The 18,553-nt window shown below is 42.1% G+C and overlaps 1 protein-coding gene across 5 annotated transcripts in view; it reads left to right on the forward strand.

Annotated features, from left to right (window-relative positions):
- acap3a (ArfGAP with coiled-coil, ankyrin repeat and PH domains 3a) overlaps positions 1-18,553 on the forward strand; it is a 70,932-nt gene that overhangs the window by 5,523 nt on the left and 46,856 nt on the right. Inside the window, exon 1 of one of the 5 annotated variants that reach the window (XM_035656523.1) lies at positions 12,187-12,311. The exons of the other annotated variants lie outside the window; for them this stretch is intronic. The gene's annotated coding sequence lies outside the window, so the exon portion shown is untranslated. Of the gene's footprint in view, positions 1-12,186; positions 12,312-18,553 lie in introns of those variants that run through there. 5 annotated transcript variants of the gene reach the window in all.

The raw sequence follows: 18,553 nt of genomic DNA on the forward strand, positions 1-18,553 counted from the left end.
AGAACCAAACCGTGTTGTCCGCAGCTGTCCGTGTACACACGACTTCGGGAGTATATTCAATATGAAATGCTCTTTCAGGCTTCATCCAGCGGCTGTTAGATCAATGTTACTTGCTAGTTAGACCCTGTCCAAATTGGACACATTTTCACAGTCCTTTACTCCAACTGTGCATTGAGTGAACTGGAAAGTACCTGACTAATTTTGCCTCTGGATTTATTTTAATACTTCAAGATGTACTCTATCCATCTGTTTCCTTCTCTCTCGGGAAGAAATTTATAGTGGGATTACATTAGCTGGCTTCATATTTAGTACACGTTTACTGTATTGCCAAAAAGGGCCTTTCAGTTGAGCGCCCCGATTTCATTCTCAGGTCTGTTCCTGCTCGAGAACGGCAACAAACAACGACTATAGATTCATAATGGTACCAAGAACATCTGAGTGGGCCCTTAGTGCACGGAGTCATGTTGAATTCCCAGCAAACCGGTTCAGCTCGGTTCATGATCGTTAAGAAGAATTTCTGGGAGGTTGGCGGATGTTTCTTGTGTTTCTGGAAGATCTGCATCTCCAGCTGCGTGGAGCTGGAAGGGATTTCTCCTGCGTGGTCTTGTTGCTTCTGCTCTATTTCAGACTGACCTCCTTCCATCTTGAATCTGTGTCAGTGGCCCTTCTGTTCAGCCAAGAGTGCTCCATCCCCAAGACTGTGACTTTGGCCAGTTAAGGGTGGGGGACGCAGCATTATTGTAATTGAAAGAAAACATTTAGCTGATATCAAGTTGGTCCCCGTCATTCTCATGCAGCAGCAACTGCAGCTGATATCTTCATCATTTAGTTGCATATTTCAGGTCTGAACCACAAAACAATGTTTCCCATAAAGCCTGTGTCCTGTTTGGCATCAGTTTAATGACCTCTGCTTGTGATTTTCCGCATTAGACGCATTAAACTCGTGCTCTACTACCACCTCCCCCCGCCTATGTGTGAGTGTATTCTGCTATTTTAATTTTTATCCATGTACTTGATTTAATGACTGAGAAAGCTCAGCGGCGCTGGCCTGCGGGCGTTCGCACCCTCCTGTTAAAGGGGCGTCGGTGAGCTCTGTGCACTGGAGCTAACAACTCCAGGTAATGAAAGTGACAGGGATTAAAGCAGCAGTGTGTAGTTTGTGTGTCTTAATCAGGTATTGGCCCACATTTGCCTGCTCAAATCCCTGGATGGCAAGGTGTCACACCTGGAGGCTTAACGTCCAATTGGTGTCATCCTGATATGAAGGACTGCAAACAGATCTAATGATACATAGAGCAATATGATTTCTTAATCATAGCGTTGTTGCCCTCCTACAGAGAAGGCTCAGCACCATTAGCTGAAAAAGGCTTTCATCTTTTCAAAATAAGACCAGATGAAGGGCTTTTGCCAGTTGGAGCCTCGGAGCTCACCAGGCTCTAAAGCATGTAAGGCAACTGCTGGAGGGTTGCTCCACATACATTATCAGTAAGAGTGTTTGAAGGTATATACACAAACTCAAAGGCAATGTATAACGGATAATAGTCAAGATATGAAGTCTTTCAGGGTTTCCACTGCAGGAACTTTCCCAAGTGGCTAGGAACCTTTGAAGGAACGTTGCTTTTTCATACATCAGTTAAGGTCTTCTGATACCGATACCAGTGTTGGAAATTCCTCAGATTCTGCCTATTCTCTGTGCACTGATCTGATATCACATAACTTATTAGCCCAAGAAAAGCTAGCCGTCATAGAGGAACGGGAAACACAATATTGTTTAAATATGGAGATAACGGCACACACTTTAAGACAGTTGTTGCACTTGTTTGTTCATGATAATTGACAGAAATAAACTCAAACCCCCGGCTCCTGTCACACCTAGGTGTCACAAAGGTGTTTTGGGGAGGGGGCTTCTTAAGCTATTCTGCCAACCAACAAGCAGTTCTGATGGAGTTTGCTGCCAGCCTAAGTGTTCAGTCAACACCCAACCATTTCCAAACAAAACTTGAGATGTTGTGACCACAATTACTAATAATAGATGAAACGACTGCTAGCAGAATGCAGCGTACATGCCATGGATTATTTATGAGGACACTATATAGTGTATAAATATCACACTCAGAACTACAATAAAATGCACTATAAAGTATATAAGGAGGGATTTTGGGGGTAAGTCTATATGTAGGAAAACAATCAATTAAGGCACGGCCTACCTAGTGGAGCGTCACTCCAGCAACATTTTTCAAAATGATATATCTGAGGTTGTAGACATGGCAGAGTATGTTCATGTGCTGTCACCCATGAGGTCGCAGCACATTTTAATTATTTTATACAGAGCTACAGAGGGTATTATACTGTGTCTATTTATATATTCTATATCCAGGACGTTAAATGATGAATTGTGTAAATGGAGATTAATCCCTGGTGAAATGCTTTAGGATACAGAGATGATGTCATCCCTGAGCCTTTTGTGTTGAAGGTGGGGGTGGGAGGGACTCACCACATGAGCCCTGGCTCCCCCTCTCATTTCATTTTAATGAATAGCAAGACGTTTCACACAAAGGAGCCACGAAAAGCAGGGTTCTGCATGCTGAACACTGCTAATCTGCTTCTGTCGGACATCCTGAGAGATGACAAAGAACCGCGATCAGTCAACGCGCAACCGGCGAGAGTGTGAACAGTTTATTAAGTGCGATGAAATCTAATAGCCAAAGCTCATGGCAGCAACTCTGCTCAGTTCCTCTTGTCTCTCTTTCGAATCAGCCATCCGGTGTTGCCACAGGTTGCCCATGCTGTGCCGCAGACATTGAATCAGCACTATGGCAACATCCTGAGCCCTAAATGATGGATGAGTTGTAGTAAATTGGCATTAGTATTCCTATCACAACCCATGGCGAATGAGACCAGCAATGACTAATGCGAGGCGGGGGAGTTAGAAAACAAGAGTTGGGCCAGTATCACACACACTGGAACACACTGGGCAGATTTTTAACGCTGATAATCCAAGCCTTTGGTCTTACTTCACAGTGTGGCTGAACAAAATCGCTCACAACTCGGCATTTGTTTTCCCTAGCAGATTGGATTATGGTAATGGAGCCTGAACATCTGATCTCAATTCTGTATGGCTGTAGATATCAGATGTCTCGTACTGTTTTTGGAAGAGAAAATCCACTTTTCCCTTTTTTATATGTGAGAGAAGGGCTCCAATTTGCCCCAGGGACAGGCCTGATCATGTGTTTGGTCCCGGGGGTGGCAAAGACAGAAACATCTAGAAACACGAGAGACATGTTGAAAAATGTGTGTACCAGAGCATTGCTAACAACAGGTTGCTGAAATCCCTGAATTCAAATCATCTGTGCACCTTCAACCCTCTCTGACCCTGCACGGAGGGAGTTAAGCCCTCAGCTGCAACGTGACTCCACGGAGGGCTGCCGGTTATGCGTTGTGAAATGGACTATAATTCTGAGTTAATATAAATAGTCTGACTAATGTTCCTGGTGGATTATCCATACTGTAAAGTAGAGCTGTCAGATGCGTTGCAGGAAATGCTTGCGTAATATGGCAGGACAGCAGGGCAGTTCTCCTCCGCTCTGCTGTGATCAGGGATTTTCTGCTGCATTCACATCACGTTAACCCAGAAGTTAAGACATGTTGGGTAATTTACACACAGTTCGGGCTCTAGTGGAGGGTTTGATCCACTCTTACATCTGTCTGTTATATATTTTGTTGAGTTTTGTACTTTAAACAATGTTGAGAAATTCAGAGAAATCCATAATTTTATTCCAGTAATGGTGCGTTTCACCGGTCACCATGTCAAGGGCGCCGTATCCTCTTTGCGCTCGTGTCAGCGGTGTGTTCTTCTGCCAGAAGCTGTCATAAATTGAATCTTTATCCAGTTTTAGACCACACTTTTTAGATCTTGGTCTTCGTTAACTATATATTTTGACCAGATGAAGGATTTTAGTCAACTGACATCTGGATCTTAAGTTATCAGAGTAACAAAACGAGCCAACATAAGCAGCAGCTTTACTGGCAGGCCTTCCGGGGACGTCCTTTGTCTGCCGAACAGCGTCAAAGACAAACTAATTTTTAAGGTGAAAGTGCTTTATTCTGTATTTTTACCGATTTTAATCACCAATTTGTTTTGGAAAGGAGCAGCAGCTGGGCTAGCAGGTTGCTAGCAGGCCACCCTGGATATTGATGCAACTCCTCAGAGCCAAGAAACAGCCTGGCACGTAACAGATCATCGTAATTTTTACACTTCAGGTTTTGTGCAAAGATCTAGCTAAGATCGAGCTAGCTTACAGCTAACGTTTGTACATTTGGTTAATTGGTTATTTTGGCCAAATCAACATGGATTACACAGTCCAGTGGCAAAACGTTATTCAGCTGACACACAATGAACATTTGCTTTACTTTCTGTCTGAACACAACTTTATTCGAGAGTGGTATCGATCCCCTCATCCATCTCTCTGCCAATAAGCCAATAAGTGTATTTCCAAAAACTGTTGAACTGCTTAAACTGCCTTGAGAGCTTCCTCGGTCAGTGTATGACCCAGAAACATTTACACAAAGGTTCAAGCTTTAGATTGAAAAATCTGATTAATCTGTATCAGGTTTTCTCATTAGGGGTGCAGTGTTTTTTAGCCTGGACAGTATTTCACAGGTCGTCTTCTACTATCAAGATAGAACTTTAATTGGAAAATACCCAATTTCCTCAGCACATAACGGCTGCATCCTTCCTATCTCGCGGCCCATCTCTCAGCGGCGGGTTTATACTGAGCCGGAGGAGATTTGCTGTTGTTTTCTTTTTTAAAGCATGACCTCCAGTCAAAGGCAGCATGTGAGGAACTGCCCTTTCAGGGAGACGGTGACGGCTCTGACCCGGCTGTGCGTCATCTGTCAGCAGACACGATGACCTGTATTTGGTCTCACAGCTCCGTTCTTGATAAATAAAATAAGCTTTACACATAGTTGAACCTGTGTTTGACAGGGCAAATAAAATAAAAGCGGAAAGCAGAGAGTTATGACTAACAGATTTCACTGTTTAATGTCATGTCTCTGAAACGTCTCCCCTGATGACCAGGCTTGCGTGGATAGCCATGATCTCGGGGGTGGGGGGGGGAAGTGGCTGAGTGGTTACCAGGTGTGTCAACATCAGCCCATGCTACATGTTTATCACCCCATGGGTCAGGAAATGGGATAAAGTTATGGATAGAATTGTGGATTTCAACCGTACAGCGGCGCGTTTGTCATCACCTGGGGGAATATGAAATGACTGTACGTCCGATACGAGGCCGTTACCCCGACAGTGTGAAGGGGAGATAAAGGGAGGATCACTGGGCTCCACAGGCACTCCGTCTCTGCTCCGTTTTTTGAAATGCTGAATCACACGTGTACAAGCATCTGTTTTTGATTTGTTCCATCCCTCTCACTCACTGCCTCATACTCTCCCCTTCTTCTTTCCGTCCTCCCTCTGCCTTCCTCTGTGTGCGGGGGCAGGCTTCTGGTCGTGGCTGGGCCAGAACCGGGTCTAGGGACAGGCCAGGAAGTGCGTCAGTTCGCTCAAATATTAAACACAGGTTCAGAGTAAAGGGCAAAACCCCGGGGAGACGATGTGTGAGGAAGTTGCTGACTCCCCTGTTATGACACCCAGCCCTGAGTCACATAACAAATCCCCTAAACGCCCTTTCCAGCCTTAATAAAACTTAAATGACTGCACAAAAGAAGACTGATTGTTTACTTAAACATTTCTTTATGCCACCAATTTAAAAAAAATGCTGTATAAGTGAAGAAACTTGTTTACTGGTTTTAGTGAATAAAGGTGGATTTTTAGTGCTGAACTGACCTCAAATAACCTCAGTTAAATTTAAAAGCAACTATTTTAATAATAGATTAATCATATAGGGTCATTTTTTCGAGCATACATTTAAAGTCTTTGATGGTTTGAAGCTATCAAATGTGAGAATTTGCTGCTTTTCCTTGTGTTATATTATAATAAATTAAACATTTCCACATTAAATTGTCTTAAACTCTAGACCTATGTTATATATTTTGTTAAGTTGTGTACTTACATTATCCCAAATGTTTCCAACAATGATCAAACCCAGAGAAATCTGAAATTTTATTCAGGTAACAATATCATATGTATCATATCCTCTTTGTGCATGCGTAAGCGTTGTGGTTGTCTGTCATAAATTGACTTTTTATCCAGTTTTAGGCCACATTTCACTGTGTTTTCTACAGTTAGCTACATTTCACAGACATTTTTCATTATTTAGTGAATATTTACAGACAATTAAATAAAAAGTAAGATTAATTGATAATGAAAAGTAACGTTTAATTGCAGCACCAGTTTGGATCATATTCTTTACTAAACACCACAAATCAGCCTGAATGTTGCATTCCACTTTACTTTATTTTCTCATTGTTTTCTCGCTGTTGTTTGCTGCGGTGCTCCCTGGAGAGTGCAGTTTGGTGAAGTCGACAATGAGCCGTGACTTGGCTTCATCTTTTCGCACAAAACTGTATAATCCTGCTGTTCTCTTTCCTCGCTCTGATTCCAGCTGAACTGCCGTGGCTGTAATTCTCCAGAGTCCTTTTCAGTGCCATGTTAAAGCATATTTAACTGAGCTATCCCCACGCTACACTGCACTACTCTGTCATTGTTTTTCGCACGTCAAGTGTCAGTGTTGATCTCTCCGCTGCTCCCAGTCCTGTCTGACAGTTTGATTCTAGTTGACAGTTTGTGGGTTTCACCAAGAAAAATGAGCAAAGTGTTTGTTTTCTTAACTTCTATCCACATTTAAAACTCACATATCAGGAAGAGCAACAAAAACTTCAGGCTTTGGCACCCTTGTTTTCCCAGCATCCTCCCATCTTTTATCTTCTTGTTGTTGCTTCCTTGCTGATAGTGTCAGGGTCCGGTGAGCTCTCTGCTGGTTCACACGTCAGCATTCAGGTCCATGGAGCGATGGGAAGGGGTTGTAGGTCATGGAGGAGAGCCAGGGATTGACATCAGGGGCATGCTGCTGACTACAGACCAGAGGAAACACCTGGGGGGAAACCCAAAAGGAAGTGACAGGAGCCATCACCTTTCCGGTTGTCTCTGACACTGTGACGTTCACATGATGTACGAAACAAGCAGCGGCTCCGCTCGCTAATGTGAACCATGAGTCTGCTGATTTGGGTCGCGTCTCCAAGGGCAGTTGTTTATTTTTTGGATCAGATGCAAAACGGCAGACTTCCAGTTGCAGTTTTCATGTTTCGAGCCTGTTCACAGTGAAAGGGATATCGGCGCAATTCACGTGTAAAGCTGCCTGTCGTTTGAGTTGTTGTTCCTGCGAGCACCATCTCTCAAGCTTTCAGACAGGAAAGAGCTGAATGCTTCACACGTCTGGTATGCCTTTCTAGTGCAAGCCAAGCTGCAGCCCACAAAAATGCCGAGAAGACTCCCAGCTCAGCCCCACCACCGCCGGACACATCACGCCTGTGTGGGGATTTTCACTGAGGGAATTCAGCTATTTCACCAAAATGTCAGGGTGTTACACTGTAGGATTGGCTTACTGTGAGCGGCGTTCTATTCTGCGCCCGTTTTCACCCCGGCAGCCTGGTGTGCTGCCCAGAAAAAGGCTGCGAGAAAAAAGCACAGCGTCTGTAGGCTTTATTGTCCTCCTCCCTTCAATGGAACATTGTCCAGGCCGGTTCTCACAGCACAGGCCTCTTTCTGGATCCTCCGTGTGTGTGTGTGTGTGTGTGTGTTCCTTCTTACGTCTCCCTCGTCCCGAATATCTTCATTGACATTTTTGTGTGTTGCAGTCATCTCGGACCACCCCGAGTTAATATAAACCTGCACCGCCAGCCAAGACCTCTCATATCCTGACCTTTCTCTGGCCTGTCAGCCTTTCTCTCGTTCACCCCCGCCACTGATCAACAGTGCCCTCTCCCCACCCATTCTTACAATACTGTTGTGACGTCTAACACATCCTCTCGCATCCTATGTAATAATAATAAACACACAGTTTGAGACTGTCCACTCAAGTCTGTTTCCCTTGTGACATTGCACAGGAAGTGCTGGCGGGCCGCGATCATTCAGCACAGAGCTGTTGTGTAAATGCTGCTGTTGTTGCTCTGAAAGGGTTAATCTATGTCACATTTCCTCTGCATGACCGTCTTTGTTGGCTCCCTGTCTGAAGTGCCATTTCCCCATGGGCTGTGGTGGCCTAATTGCGCGACCCCAACCATAGCTGATGGGGGGGTGAATGAAGCTGACATTGTATTACGTATGGCGACTACACCCAGCTGGTTTGTCAAAAAGCCTAATTGCAGCAGATATTAAAGCCCTTCATTCTCCCGTGTGGCAAATCTGACACTATGAGACTTTTTAACTTGAGGTCCTCTCAGTTAACTTGACTGTGCCACATGGTTTCTTTTACACAGAACCATCTGGGACCTTATCATTGGGAATTGTTTAGAAAAGGGAAATCACAAATCAAAGAACCATATAATGTAGTCCAGTGGTCCTCAGGCTTTTTTCATTCATGTACCCACTTTAAACAAAGTAAAAGTATATAATGAGGTACAGTGCACTGCTGCAACATAAGTAAAACACTTGAATGCTTCATCGCAAATGTTCAGAATTAAAAATAAAAAAAGAACCCCCATTTAAGAAGCACTGACATAGTTAAAGCCAGTCAGGAGAAGAGGATAAACATCTTCAGTGCCGATCTTTGCTCGTCTTTCAATTAAGAATTTCTCTTCAGTTCTGATATAACTGATGCTAACATCATCTACGCTAACCTCTATGGGAGCTGCCTATGTTGAACAGTGTCTTCTCACTGCGTCACACCTAGCGCCAGTACTTCCTCAAGGGATGCTCATTTGGTTCGGTACCACTCTACCAGCCACAAGCGCATAGATATTGAAGCCTGGCAAGATGCTTTCTTGGGTGATCTCGTGACATTGACCCTGAATGGTTACCTCTCAGTGCTGATGATCATCCAAAGAGCAAAGACCTACACAGTCAGTCCAGATTGAAGTATTTTGACTGTGAACACGTCTTTCTGCTGGAAGAATAGTCAAATAAATAAGGATATACAATAAACAGGAGGTTCCAAATAGTGATTGATGATCGGTATCAGTATTGGCCGATACTGCTTCCTGCGATCGGCCCCAAAAAACCCAGAGCAGAGCACCCTAACTTGACTTTTCATCTAGCTCCATCATCAGAGTATAATAATTGAATAGTCAACTTATTTTTGCAGTACTTTGAGCAACTTCCAGGTTTAAATTACAGTTTGGTATTACCCTAGTGTTGCTCAAGAAGAGCAGAAAGATGTTAAAAAAAACATCATCATTTAAATGTGATATTTGGTCGTCTGGTTACAGCCGGTTGCATCAACCCGCAGTGGTTTTCGTTCACACTGATGTTTTATCAATTCAAGACGCAAGAGTGAAAGCAGGATTGTTGGTTCTTCCGGTTTTTGATATCTAAGTGGGAGTTGTTGTTTATGGGATTTCCAGAGTGACTTCATCGCTGACCCACAACAACTCAAGGTCATGCAGGACTCATTCATTGTCTCCTCTCTCGCAACTGCATTCCAGTTCTGCTTCCAAGAACCATGCAGTCAGCAGGAAGTTCAACACACAGCTGCTTCCAAATTCACTGTAAATACTGTACGCTGAGGTCGACGGTTGCATTTGTAAAAAAACCTCTCTCTCAGTCTCCTTCCTCCTGCCTGAGTTTATTGTCCTTTTGTACACAGTGGATTTAGCTCTTTGTCCGACTGTCATCAGTTGTCGCTAACTGATCTCTATAAGCTCCCTCCCTGTGGTTGTAGTGCTCAGTACAGACTGGGGATGTGTTGGTAGCTAATAGAGCTCTAACCACAAAGCTCCAGAGGGTTTTAGAGACATGAAGGGTGTGTGGAAAAGTGCTTAAGGAACAGACCACATTAAACATGTCCATCAAGACGGAATTGGATTCACAGTTTTAAGGGAGAGCGGTCTGTTGATTGGTCCAATTTTTTAACCTGACAGAGTTAGATATCAGTTACTGTGTCCATAGTAAAAGTTGGGAAATGTGTACATGCTTCTTAGGGAATGATTTCCCCAATTAAGTTTTAACTTAGGCGTTTGTTTGAAGAATAGGGCTGAAACTTTCAGTTATTCTCATTATCGATTAATGTGAACTTTTTACAATTTGTCTGTCACTCTTTAAAATGTCAGAAAATAGTGAAAAAAGATCCATCAAATGTCTTCTTCAGATGTCTTGTTTTGTCCTGCAAAAGGTCCAAAACAAGAGGATATTCAAGATTACAATGATGAAAAAGAAATATACCTAATAATTATCAGAATCGTTGTTGTTGTTGATTTGTTGTAGTGTAAATTTGTTGATAAACCAAATCTATCTATCATTTCAGCATTACTTAACAAAATCAAAGTTACCCAACCAGGGATAGATGGCATAATTGATTGAAACCAATATGATAAAATATGCTGTTTTTATCTGTATAATACCAAAATATCTTAAATATTCAATTTATGAATAACATTATGTAATAAAACTGATCTTCACTTTACTGAACTTCTTTGTAAAGTTCAACAAAGGTCATGAAAAGACTAAAATCAACAATGTGTCGTCTCTCAATACTTTCCAACCTCTCTCTCTCCTATTAGTTCCTAAAGGAGAGTCACGTTTAAATCTTTAAAAGCAGGTCGTGAATATTAATATTGTAATTAAAAACAGAAGGTGTAAATTGTGCATTCGTTTGGGGACTACTTTAGGCTGCGGATTAATACACATTCAGTGCTCTTTTGAGTATTTACAGCATCAGTCTCACATACACTGTGAGACTGAATCTAATAGTCTTTGGTCAACAGTTGAGCTCTATGGCAGAGAAGAGTTTAATAGACAGATAATATTTACTCGTGGGATCAATTCATTGTTGATTTTTGTGTTTTCATGTGAGTTTTTAGACAATAAGAAAAATATAGAATGTCACCACGTATCCGTATCCAGACATATGTAAAGATTCACATACTGATGAATGAATTGTGATATCAATTGTGGTATCGAGGTGCAAAGACATCTGTTTTACTTTTACGAGAAATGGAAATATGCATTGTTTTTGCACAGTTTATACCCTAACTCACATGTAAATAAGGATTCTATCTGATTTCTCTGAGAAATAAAGTAATCTTTTTCTTGTGATCACCAGTATGATTTGCAGTGCAGTACAGCTCGAGATGCTCTGACAACATGCTTGTTACAAAGGCAACGGGGGAAGATCAACAGCCAGTTGTGTGTGGGAAGTGTTTTCCTCTCAGAATAAATAAGATGTGAAGTTGCTTTTAGACACTTTCATACGACTGTCTTCAGTATTGAAATCTATCCAGCTGTCTGACTGCAGAATGAAAGGCGATATTGTGCAGAAGACGTCTGTTCCACAGCTGACCCGTAGTTAAAGCTTTGAAATATTAGTGGAAAGGCTGACACAGGAAAGAAAACCCTCACAGATCCAACTCCGATGCAGCAGGAGAGAAACTTTCTGCCACATTACGGGAATTCTGGGTTTATAATTGTGGAGTTTCAGGCATGTGCTGTTCATATTTTTGATGCAAGCAGAAATTATTCTTGCTTTAATATTCAGCTAATAACTCTGGCTTTACTTGGGTCATGTACCCTTGAATCAATCTGTCTGCGCAGAGGCTAAAATTAGATATTCCAGATGTTTTGCCATTCGTCTGCCGCACAAATCCCCGAGCCAGACGAGTTATAAATGGAAACAATGTCATTTTCGTTATTTTAGACATAAAAAAAAAGAAACTCAGCGGATGACTTCAGTGAGAGGAAAGAAGCAGCGCTTGTCACACTTGAAAGGGCCGAGCGACGATATCTGTAACTCGTGAAGTTATTCCACATCATGTGGACGTCCCTTCTCTTGCAGTAGGTAGAAGTGTCCACGTGTTGTTTTGGTAGATCTGTTAGCTGCTTTGAATTTGAACCGGCTGGATTTCAAAAAGAAGCGGGAGAGGCCACTTCAGCTGTTGCTGTTGGTCAGCAGCCTGTCTCTCTCTCTCTCTCTCTCTCTCTCTCTCTCTCTGTGGCTGTGAAGCAAACAGGCGGAAGGAGGGGGGGGAGACACTTTTTGTAATTTTTGGCAGGCTAACCCACTTTCTAGTCAGTGTGCACCTCTGTGCTGCCTGAGCCTGGAGTGCGATCAGACAGTGTGGGTGGTGGGGCCCTGAGGGGCAGCTGCTCGCTCCCCAGGGGCATGGGTCACTCTCACAGGGTTGCTGCGGGGTCAGGAGTTAAGGTTTGGCGGCCAGTGTCTACTGTATGTGTGCACGAGGTGTGAAAGAGCTGCTAGTGCGTTAACTTTTGGCGAGAAATTCGGTGCAGAGGTTTGTGAGCGATTGCATCGTTTGAGTAGCTTTTCAGCCACGTTAGCAGCCGTCGGTTAGTCAGTGGTCAGATACAGAATATAACAACTATTGGGTGTATTGTCATGAAATTTTGTGTAGACATCCACGGTACCCAAAGTACGAATCCTACTGACTTTGGTTATTCCCTAACCTTCCTCTGGTGCCACTATGAGGTTGACTTTTGTGGTTTTGAATGAAATGTCTCAGCAGCTACAGAAGGGATTGGTATCCAGTTTTGTTAATGTTCCTTTCAGAATGGATTAATGTTATTATGGTGATTCCCTGACTTTTCATTTAGTGCCATTGTTTTATTTGTACAGTATTTTAGTTAGCATGGCTGCAGACTCTTGTATTTTGTGAAATAAATGGTTAAAAATTTTGGAAAATACTATATGCTCATTCAAGTTCTTGCCGAGAATTGATTAATGAGAAGATTGATACCGCTGTAATGTACAATAAATATGAAGCTCCAGTCAGCAAAAGGTTAGCTTAGCCTGTGTCTGTTCAATGGAAACAAAATCCACCTACCAGCATCTCTAAAGCTAAAGTTAGTAGATTTTTGTTATCTTCACACAGACCCAGGCTAGCTTTATCCTAAGCTAAACTAACCGGCCTCTGGCTGTTGCTTTACACTGAATGGACAGGTATGAAAATGGTATCAACGAACAGGCCCTGGCAAGCGTTTTTTACAGGAATAAGCTTGGCTGCAGAAGTCTTGTTTGATTTGAATGTTTCTGCTGAAGAATGTCTCTCTGTTCTCTTCATGTGCACATTGAGAAGATGGGATTCATCTGCTCAGATTAAGTGGGAACGTTATCCCGAGCTCAGGGACTGCCTGCCTGGCTGCTTTTACTGCCTGTGAACCGTTGGTGGTTGGACAGCGCCAGAACTAATGTCTCTCACCGAGGGAGGGTCTGGAAATATGCACACATGTTGTTCAAGGTCCAACAAGACTGATAGGGAGGAGGATTTGTAACAGCAGAGAGAATATTTGAATATATTTGAAAAGCTTTTCTTTCTGTACTTCGATGGGAAACTAAATGTGTGACTAAGAGTTTGAAAAGACAGGTCTGTTCTGCTTTGTTTTCATGCAAGCGGTCTTTTCTTAAAGGGTCAGTGAACTCATCACAGGGACACAACAAGATTGTCTCCACTTAGAGACTTACACATTTGTAACGGAAAGCCTGTATCACACACTGGAGGCGTGGAGACATTTTACCAGCAATGGGAGTCTAATGAAAAATGCTCACTGGTCCAGTTGCATTATGGGAAATGTAGGATCCAGTGTTTTTGGTGTCCTCCTAGCAACTAAAAGTCAAGAACTCTCGGACGAAACCTACCTAATCAGTTCAATGAAATAAAAGTATATTAAATTAACTAAAATTACCCAATATATACAGTATTTATATATATATAGATACACGTATACACCCAGCAAATATCTTCTGCAGTGCATTTTTTTTACTTTGCAACAACATAGTGATGATAATATGGTTTTATCTTCCTTTACATGAAAAGTTTCAGTTTCTGTCAACTTTATATCCAATATAAATTGCAGGAGTACCCCTTTTTAAAGTTTTTCTTTGGAAAATCTGCCTTTTAATAAAACTTTTAATAGACAGTTGCTGTAACTGATTCACAATGAAGACATAACTGTTATCCTCTGCCACACAATGTGATCCAACAGGAGACCAGAGCACTTAACGAGAGTTGTCTCATGTAGGAGTTCACAGCCTTCTCTCTATAAAATAATATAAATGTTACTGTAACTGTTTATATATGAGACCAATATTTGCCCTTTATGATATATGGTATATTGTCAAGTCATGATGTCTTCTTCTGATATAATTTAGGATCTTCTTTGACCACAACTACATAGAATAAGTCTATAAAACCAGCAATAAAATTTAATTTCTCTTCTTTTTAAATGGTTTTTTGTTGACTTTTTAATTACTCTTGGTTTTCCTGCGCAGTTAAAGTGTCTACTGGAGATCTAAGTAAATTTTCAGAGTCAAAAATTATGGGGGAGAAACTGAGCATTTGTAATTCCTGGCATAGCAATGATCATATATAAAGACATTTAACACTGGCATTAATCAATCAGTCCCTTTGGTATTAGTGTTGGCCTTCAAAAACCCATTAGTTTAGCCTTTATTTTAAGCCCTTGAGATATGTTTTTTCAAATACTGCTTCTGTTTGTGGCTTCATTGGATAAAACAAACATCAAATGTGTTTTTGACTTTGTTTTCTTTTTGTTTTTGAGCTGCTTTCTGAGGAGACAAATCAAGCCCACTGGCTGCTTCGATCCCTCAGGATTTATGTGCTGCGGTCTGCGGCGTGCAGAGAAGCACCACACAGCCAACACATGAGCATGTAGGAGGGAGAGTTGGCAGGGGCGTGGCAGGGCCGAAAGGGGGGGGGAGGAGGAGGAGAAGGAGGAGGAGGTGTAGGGAGCAGACAGGCAAAAGTTCATCCACAGCAGGCAGAGCGGTCATCTAAGGTGGAGCGCTCAACCTGCCGCCAGACTAGATATCTCCCTCGGTTAGTAAAAACACCAGGAGTGTTGATTTTGGAGAGGTCTTGTGCAGGCAGGAGAGACAAATATGTATTGTTAGACAGGCTCCAGTTCCCCCTTTTTCCTGCAGTCAGACTCCTTTACCTCTTCCTCCCCTCTTTTTAATCTCATTTAATATTTTTCCCTCCTGGATGAGAGATGTTCTGATGGCGACCTGTTACAGTAATCTCTGCTAGGCTCCACATGAAGATACTCTTCTGACATCCAGTCCCAGTTCAGGCTGTGGGCGAGGAGAGGCCGCTGCAGCTCGAGGTGTATGTTTACACAATTTTACACTCATGCTCTCAAGTTTGGTGGACTAAAACCTTGTTGACTTCAGTCTTTTATTGTGAAAAACGTGGTCTAAATGCTGCACAGACTGGGGAGTTCTGGGTCACATAGGCTGCCTATAGGCATGATGGGTACACTTGGCTCCCCTGGTGTGACACACACTGTCTTCTCCCTCTGAGATGATGGTTGATGGATGATAGATGACCATCCTTCATTGACTTTGTCCAAACCCAGCGATCAGGGGCCTGTATCACTAAGCAAGTTTAACTCTGGCTCTCTTTTAGTTTTACCAGGCTTCACTGAGTGATAGTGGATGACCAGTATCTCGGCATGTTCGTGTGGAAGAGGCAGAGACGTTAATTACAATAATAACCATGAGTGTAAGTGGTGATCAATTCACAAAGTCTCCAAACAATATTATACGTATAAGTAGACAAAGAGTAACCATAAATACATAAAATCACTTTACAATAAATACAACAAGTTTGATTAACAAAATGAATGACTGTTTGGAATTAATGCCTTCCTGCTGCAGGTGGGGAGTGATTGTTTGCAGACTTGTAGTCGTTCTCTATTTAAGATCCTCATTGTCATAAACCATTTTGCCTGATGAAGATCTGGTACTGTCATATTGCAAGTTAGACATTGTGTGGGAGTTTATTTTTGCTACTTTTGATCTACTCATCCCACTCCTATACACACCTGTCTCATGAAATAAATAGTGCAGGATTTATTTCCGTCTGTCCTGATCCATAGTAACAAAGACCTAACCTGGTTTTGTTACTCAGAACCATCTATGAAGTCATTGTTGGAAACTGTTTGGAAAAGGGCAGCCACTTTAAAACAAAACTTGGCAGTTGATTGGATGCACGCTCGTATCTATTGCCGTCTATCGCAGGCGAATTTCAATCAATCAGATAACGGGTCAAAGTCTTACTGAAGTCGGGTGAAGAGTGAAAACATCTTTTCCATCGATAAAATTCTTCAGTGTTGTTCTTTGCTCTTCCTTTAATGCACGAATACTCTCCAGTTCTGATATAACTGATGCTAGCAGCATCTACACTTACTAGGGATGGGACTAATTACGATAGTATCGCGATAAAAACACTTTATCGTGGTGAATTTCCATTATGGTGATAATCGCAATTCGGGATAATCATGAATATCCTCAAATGGCTTGACTTGAAGCGTACAGTCCTATAGTGATTTCCTAAATTATTTTGAACAAGGTAACAAGGGGACAAGGGGGAGCCCGCATCTTTCCAGTGAATCCAAAGGTCATCACTATGGCTGAAAGCTCTGCTTGACCCTTTGAATCCCCCGCAAAAGAAGTTAAACCGGATGTGTGGAAATAGTATAGATTCCAAAATAAAGAACAGTGATATGTTTTTTTAACTAAATGTAAGGTAAAGTGACTGAAGTATGAAGTATGTTTTCATGATTATTGTGATAATGTCGTGTAATCACAGTTATTTTGGTCATGAAATTTTCATCTTTAGCAGCCGCCATTGTTGTTTTCAAGCAAACTGTCGTCACACACACCTAGCGCTAAACCTTGCCAATAGCTTCTACCGTAGCTGCCAGTATTTCCTCATAGGACGCTGATTGGTTCGTAACCAGTGTTCAGACACAAGCACATAGCTTAAAGTCTGGCAAGATGGATCCTCACGTGATCCTGTGATTTTGTGATCTGCTTAACAAGGTTCATAACAGGCAAAAAAACTAAACTGAACTGAACTGAGTGAAATGCATGAGTGACTAAAATGCTTGAAAATCGTTGCTGAAAATATGAAGCATGCACACACAGGCCTGTCTAATTTGAGACACCCTGTCTAATCGAATTTGCATTTCAGATGCTTCTCATTGCATGCAACAACAAAACTGTGCAGAATTAATTTAATAGAGTTAATTTTAACAGCGCTGCGTTCTATTTTCTGCCTTTGTGGTTGTCAGTACATCCAGTACGTCTGAGTCTTATATAAGTGTAGTTCTGTTGGGTGTTTTTGTAACTTTTCATGCAGACGTAGCTGTTCTGCTCTTGGCCCTGCACGAGCCTCTGTTCTTGTCAGTGATTTATGAGGCCTTTCATTGTTGTGAGAGAGGGGACACATATGCCCTTTCAGCTAAAATAGACACAGTTTTTATTGGGCTTTTCCATGAGGACAAGCTCGGTCAGGTGGCAGTTAGGCCAGTCGCTGTCGATTTAGTCACTGAGGGCCCTCGGGGCAGTGCGGGCGTTTGGCTTTCTTCTTGGCAGATTTAGATGGCACAACATCGGGCACACGCCGCAGTGTTCAGAGAACGAGTGAAGTACAGCAGACTTTATTTTAGTCTGGTTGAATGGTGAAAGGATTCAGTTTTTTTTATCTCTGATTATGTGGGTTCTGTTTTTGCCGTTTCATTCATGACTGCCTCATATAATGACACATTATTATTACTTCTGATGACAAAAGCAGCAGGTCTGTTCCCTCTCTGCATGTGAAATAGAGCCGCAACTTATGATCAGTTTCATTTTTGATTAACCTATTGATTAATTTTTTCAGCTACTCGATTAATCATTCACAGAGCAGAAACATTAAAGTCAATTAATCAATAAAATGAGTCTGCAAAAATAGTTCCAGGTTCTCAAATGTGATTTTATTTCAAACTCAATGGGTTTTGGCCTATTGAGCAGCCAAAACAAGATATTTGAGGCATCACCACTGGTTCTGGTTACTTATGATGGGTATTTTTCTCTATTTGTTGACCTAGAAACAATTAGAGAAAAATTCGTTAACATTAACACGTCTTGTTTTGTCCAACGAATGGTCCAGATTCAGAAGGTCTTAAATTCACAATGACATTAGATATATCTTCAGATTTGTTATTTTGTCCAACCAAGGTCATAATGTAAAAGCTGGAACCAGTGAATGTTTGATAAATGACTTATCACAACATAATCAATCAATAATCTGCAGATTGATTCACTGATTTAACTGTTTCAACACTAATGTGAACCACATGAGCCTGAAGGTTCAAAGGTCCTGTCCTCTCCTGAACTCTGCACCAGACACTCCACAGACTCTGGCAGAGATCAGACACACGAGGCCCCTGTGAGCGTATAGTTGGTCGGTAGTGTTGGTGGTCTCTTGCATTGACTCCTCTGAATGAGTGGGTGGGCCGGGAGGGGTCGTCTGTCTGCCAGGGTAGATGTACGTTGCCGTAGAAACAGGGCTTGGTGAATGGTTGCCACTCAGCTGTTTGGCTACACGCAAGTATTTGGCACAATTAGAGAGGGGGGGCGGGGGG

The sequence above is a fragment of the Morone saxatilis genome, unplaced genomic scaffold (genome assembly GCF_004916995.1).
Source record: "Morone saxatilis isolate NCDOM2014 unplaced genomic scaffold, NCSU_SB_2.0 Contig15, whole genome shotgun sequence".
Taxonomy (NCBI): domain Eukaryota; kingdom Metazoa; phylum Chordata; class Actinopteri; family Moronidae; genus Morone; species Morone saxatilis.